This window comes from Rattus norvegicus, chromosome 19 (genome assembly GCF_036323735.1).
Source record: "Rattus norvegicus strain BN/NHsdMcwi chromosome 19, GRCr8, whole genome shotgun sequence".
Classification (NCBI taxonomy): domain Eukaryota; kingdom Metazoa; phylum Chordata; class Mammalia; order Rodentia; family Muridae; genus Rattus; species Rattus norvegicus.
The window spans coordinates 46,187,195-46,193,557 of NC_086037.1; the positions used below are offsets into that span (position 1 = coordinate 46,187,195).

Consider the following 6,363-nt stretch of genomic DNA (forward strand, 5'->3'; position numbering starts at 1 on the left):
GAGTGCAAGTCCAGAAAAATATTAATTGGGTAGACTGGGGGATGAGTACACTTCTTAAAAAGACCCAATGACCAATGGAAACCTTTAGTTTGTTTTGTTTCGGCTGAAAGAGTGCTGTCTGCTTATCTCCAGCTAAGTCAAAGGTGTGTTTAGTACATAGATGGAGCGGGGTTGGGAGGCTCCCAGAAAATTATTTTGATAGACTCAGTTAATGGAGTGCCCAAGTCAAAGGTAATAAAAGAGCTAGCTTGCTTTTCTCAGTCCCCAACAAGTACACACTTTAAGAAACAACCATCACAGATAGCTCAGAACACCACACAGACCACCACCACAGAAGCCTCTCCCTTTGCTCATATTCTGTGACCACAGCCAACGAGGCTGCCATGCAGAAACTCGGTGGCCAACCCTGAGTAGCAACCTAAGTCAGGAGAGGCCCATGAACTGACCGAACTATCAAAGGAACCTCGCTCCGGGCATTGCATGCTAAGGCCGTGTGTACGGCACATAATCTAAAAGTACTGTTAACAGTATTCGTCTTTCATAGCCCTAGAATAAGACAAGAAAGCAAAATGCAATCTTATATAAATATCGAAAACAATCAGTAATATCACAGACTCTGAATTTTTCTCTTTCTCTTGATTTTTTTTCTTTTTTTTTTTTTTGGTTCTTTTTTTCGGAGCTGGGGACCGAACCCAGGGCCTTGCGCTTCCTAGGCAAGTGCTCTACCACTGAGCTAAATCCCCAACCCGAATTTTTTTTTTTTTTTGAAAATAAAAAGTCTCCTTATGTAGCCCAGGCTACCCTGTAATTTATTACATAACCCATGCTAGACTTGAAAGTATAGCAATCCCCCGTCTCACCTGCCCAGGGTACTAGGACTGAGCTACTATGCCTGCCTTTGAACTTGTACTTTATACTTTCATCTGGGCACTTACATTGTGACACATGGAAAAAGTCACCCATGTAACTTAAGAAAAACAAAGTATACATCAAAATATTATTTTAAGAATAAAGGATAATTTTATTTATTATCACTGAGACCTAAAGAATAGCTCCCATAAGTTTTGGCACGATCAATTAATTTGGACCTAGAAGTTTGGTGAATTAGAACTAACTCACAATGAATAAAACTTTAAAACCATTTCATTTAATGTCAAGGAGAGAGTGATAGTTACTACATTATCCCTGTTTGAAAGCCCTGCCCAGGTGTGTGTGTGTGTGTGTGTGTGTGTGTGTGTGTGTGTGTGTGTGCATGTATGTGTGTGCATGTGCATGTATGTTGATTTACCCAACTGGAACAGTGTACCAGGTCCTCCAGCTCTCGAGCTGAACAGGTTGACTTTGGACCGTTTTTTTTCCAGTAGCCTTGAGAGCTTGGACCAGGTATTTTGTCAGCTCTGCCCTTTGCAGCCAAAGCTGGATAACACATAAGGGTTCTGTGCTGCATGACTGCAGGCATACCTCAGGGGACTGAGGAAGCAGACTGTGTAAGCTTGTGGCTAGCCTTGGACAGAGAAAATAAAGATGCTTTTACCCCCTCCCTTTAAAAAAAAAAGTAGACGCTATAAATGTACACCTCCTGTTCCACAATCTTGGGGCCAGATGAGTTTGAAATCACACGTTTTTGAAGGGCTGTATGGTAGATGACTGTGCCAGCGGGGTCTGCAGAAACACTCCATCGTTCAGTGTAGCACAACAGATCCTGTTCACGTCACACTTAATGAAAGAAATACAGGATGAAAGCCATCTCAAGTCATCCCAGGTCAGACAGTGGCCTGACACAAACACGTCTGCTTTTGCCCTTGGTTTCCAGAAACTCACAGCTTCCAAATGTGGAAGGGGGAGGGGGAGTCCCTGCTGCATGTGGCTGCTCTAAGCCTTCACGTGTGCAGAGCTCACACCACTGTAAGGCTCACTGTGCTGCCACTGCTCTCTCTGTCAACAACACTGTGACGAGGAAGGCCTGGAAAACAGTGAACTGTCACAGTGACTGCAGACTGGAGGGACTCTAAATAAGACAGCTTTGAAAAGATCAGGTAGAAGAATCAATCACTTTATTCCCATAGAATTTTCTAAGTGTTGCCTTTCCTTTGTGATACAGACAAAAACACTGAGTTTCCACTGCTGAAAGTATTCTTGGACCGGACAACTCTTACACACTTTGAAAATTCAACACTGAATTTTATGTACTTCTGCTTTGGTTGAGTCCTTGGGAGAATGTTAGCTCTTGGGAGAATGCATTTATACAGCTGTTAGCTCTTAGCTACCACGTCAGGGGGATACCAAGTCGAACGCCGGAGTGTTTGTGTAATTCTTTTAACAGTTATGGTTCCTGTTTCCGGGAAAGAGTATTTTAAAATGGCACTGAAGCCCTAGAAGGAAACAAGGAACGTGCAGAAGCAAATGAACTTCATTGTTTTCCCTTAGCTCTCCCTCCGTGCTGCCAAGCCAGACTCTCTGTAATAAAGCATTCTGTCAGTGGATGAGACTGACACAACAGCCATTGCTGTATGCAGTCATTAAGCACTGAAAGGTGGCCACTGCAAAGAGAGAAGCAAATTCTCAATTTCATTTGATTTTTAAATTAATTTAAATTTAAACTTAATTAGCCACATGTGGCTACTTATAGATTGGATAGTACAGGCCCACAACGCCCCAATTGTTTGTTATAGTGCTTCTCAGGGACACAGGACACAGATCTATTTTAAGACTATTTGTAATGTTTTCCATGTAATAAAATTTGAGACTCTAGCCTTCCATGAAAAGGAACATTTAGAATACAAATTAGTCAGAGCCCCCGTGGCTGAAAGGCTCTCCCCATTGTGAGGTCACAGGATGGTCCACTAGAGAAGTCAGGTCTCACGCCCTTCACTTTGCTCACTGATTCCTGAGGCAGCTCAAATTATGTCTGGTAAATACCCACAAAGTGGCTTCAGGTGATCGATCATTAAAAAATTAATAACATTAAACCATTAAAAAAACAATAACAAAACTGTATAGCCATTAATAAATGAAGTGTCAACAGAAGAACTACTGTAAATGACAAAAATAATTGAAAACCCTATCCCAGTAACACACTCACACGCACGCACACATATATACATACTCACGCACATGGACACATACACATACACACTTACACGTATGCACACACACACATGCACACAATCATAAATCCTTTCGAATTCCACATCAGGCCAGTGCTCTTCATATTCAGGACTTTAGCCAGGTTTGGGAAAGATCTAGAAAGTTCTGATTTGGTATTTGTCACATCATGGCTCACAATTACCACTGGCAGACTCCTTTCTAATCAATTATTCGTTAAGATGTCTAGCATTTCTTTGGAGTCCCTTACCTCAACATCAGAAAGGTTTAAGAGATGACAAATGTGTGTGTACTTTTCAGAACAAAAGGAGGACTTTAAGCAGGTTTTAAAACTAAAGGAGAACAAGGGTTAGAGACGAGAAACCGGCCCTTTTAGTCAAAGTGGAGCTTCCGGCGAGCTGCAGGCAGCGCACAGCGTGAGAGGACGTGGTTCCAGACAGCGCCCAAGCATTGACAGCTGAGGAGGAGTTTGAAAGCTTAGAGGTACAAATGCTCTGTCAGTGGTGCTGTGACAGTGTCCCTTAATCAGGACACTGCTGCTAAAAATCTACAAAGCTCCCGGCGATCACTCAGGTGAAATTAACCCACCCCAGTCTTCAACGCTGAAATGCAAGTTACTCTTTTTACAAAGACTTCGTGACAGTGTGAATAAAACAAAGGGCAGTTCTGTCCAGCCTCAAATTCCACAAGAGCAGGGCTGTAAATGAACATGGGATGTGCCCGCTTCTTCCTCCGTCCTTTCTGAAGAAAGCCATGATGTTAAGTTGGTGGTGTATACTGTTTTTTGAAGTGTATATTCAATTTATGTTGTGGGTGAAAGTTCTACAGTTTGCCCAAATGTTCGAATATTAACACTAAATAGGAAGCAAGCTGTAGTCCATGAGAAAGAACTCCCAGCAGTGCCTGGTCACACGCAGAAGGCAACACCTCAGGACAACCAAAGAGCTGCAGGTATTGGCGCAAAGGTCTCGCTAAGCAACTCAGCTGTAGGTAAAAGGAGGTGTTATTTTAAAGGAAACTGCATAGATTATCTCCCTTTGCTTCTGAATGTCAGTAGCTCCCTGCAGGGGTCACCACTTACTAGCCAGCCTCCTAGAAGACTCACTAGGCATTTTTTGTAACACCAAAATGAGAACGGCAGCCGCTGTGAGCTGTGTCTTCACACATCCCTCCTATCAGGGACACAGAATGCCTGCGTTCAACCATGCCTACCACTCAGTGCTGCCTGTAAACCAAGCGAGTCAGCTCACATCTTTGCGCTTTGGTTTCCTGGGATAACAGGAAAACAGTTTTACCTTTCAATGTTACATAGCCCGGCAATGCATTCGAAGATGTTGCTTGGCACTATTATTACCATGGGTCTCTTTGGACAAGACATGTGAAATAACAGAAGTTTCACTTTTAAATGTCTGTAATCAAGGCAAACCCAGAGGGTAAAGAAAACGAGATTATCTTTGAGGTCTACTTTTACAGGTGTGTATGCGTGCCGAGTGTGTGCATGTTCGTATGTGTGTGGGTGGGTGCGTGTGTGTGCATGTGGAGGATGCAGGTTAACCCGGTGTCTTCCTTGACTGATCTCCACTGGATCTGCTTGAGGCAGGGCATCTTGGAATTGCCTGGATCTGCCTCTCAGGTAAGAGGGTTACGGTGGGCTTTTCCATCTGCTGAGTGCTTATGATGCAGATCTGGAGTCCACACAGTTGTGTGGCAGCCAAGTCTTTGTCCACTGAGCCATCTCCCCAGCCTTCACTGAATAGATCTTTGTAGGCGATTCTGACAGGTCAATTCTCCTGTCAGAATGCTTCTCCATGAACATCCACCATGAGGTTCATATACTGAGAGGGATCTGCAGCAAGCAGACAAGGGAGGCTTACTCCTAAGGCTTGAGAAAGAAGTGACAGCCTAAACTGAGAAAGGGGGTGGCATTATCTTTGATGTTCCGGGAGTGACTTCTTGCGCAGCATAGCTTAGGAGTCCTAATATGAACATACCTCACAGCAATCAATTACATTTAGTTTTCACAATCAAATCTTAATGAAGCAGCCAACAATATTATTGCTAACTGATGGGACTGCTGGTGTGGTCAGGCTATGCCACCGATGGGTCCCACAAGCTACACCAGGAGCATCAGGTCTGAAAAGGAAACTTATCTGCAACTCTGAAAAGCAGGTTAACTCACCCAATCTAACCGAGATAAAGGCCCTAAAAGTAATTTGCAAAACCATTTTCTTCATATGTTTAATAAATGTGTGTCAGAATAAACAAAAATCACAGAAGCCAGAAGTTTAAAAAAAAATCAATTAAAATAAAGTCACGGGGCATGGTGGAGAATTATTTCTGGCAGTTATTTGATATAATGTGGTTAGCATTTCTCCTCAGTCAAATTAACACAATTTGCCACTGTAGATTTACAGTCACAACCGGCATGGTCCCAAGAGGTTTGTTCTGAGAATCAGAGTAACAAAGTCCTTTAAGGCTTAGAACAGCTCGACCACTCTCTTCTGTATCCAGTAAAGAGGAAATCACACTTCAGGAAAAAGCAAAAACAGACCAGTACACTACTCTGCCATGTTTCGCATCTGGCTACTGTTCCCTCCTCACCTTGCAGAGATCTTGCTTAGGAACCAGACCATGTACAGATGCATTTGTGCTAAGCAACGTGCTGTCTTTCTTACTGCTCTAACTATTCCTTATGCCACATTGATGGCTAGTGTCAGCTTCTGTTTCTTCCCCTGAGCTGCTCTGCCAAGCACTGGAGGTCAGCTTAGAGCTGTTGGTGTTTTCCCCTTCAAGGCCAGCCAGGCACGAGGACCCAGGACTCTCCTGTACACAGAGGCAGTCTCAGAATCTCACTGCTTTCACTCACTCCTACCTTCCTTCACAGAACTCGGAGTACGTCTGTAAGAAACCTTGCTTTTATGACGTTTGTCAGACGTTTGTTTTGCATTACTCTTCCTATTCCTGCAGCTTCATGCTCTTCCCTGTTTCAAGCTGTGGTTTGCGTAGGAAGTGTCCCCCACAGGCTCCCGTGATTGACACTTGGTTCCCAGCTGGTGTTTTTGAGGTTGGGGACACAGAGTGGGTCTTTGGGGTTCCAGACCACACCTGTTTTTAGACCCACTTTCTACTTCTTGCTCTGACATGGTGTGAAGAAGCTGTGTGGCAAGCTCCTGCCCCCACAGTCTGGAATGCCCCAACAACCCCTGCCACTCCTTTCCCAAAATTACCCTCTAGTCTTCTTTCAGTACTGTGTGTGTG

General features: G+C 43.8%; 1 protein-coding gene across 5 annotated transcripts in view; it reads right to left on the reverse strand.

The window, feature by feature from the left end:
* The window catches only part of Slc10a7 (solute carrier family 10, member 7), a 224,314-nt gene that overhangs the window by 99,755 nt on the left and 118,196 nt on the right, over positions 1 to 6,363 (reverse strand). The gene's annotated exons all lie outside the window — the stretch shown is intronic.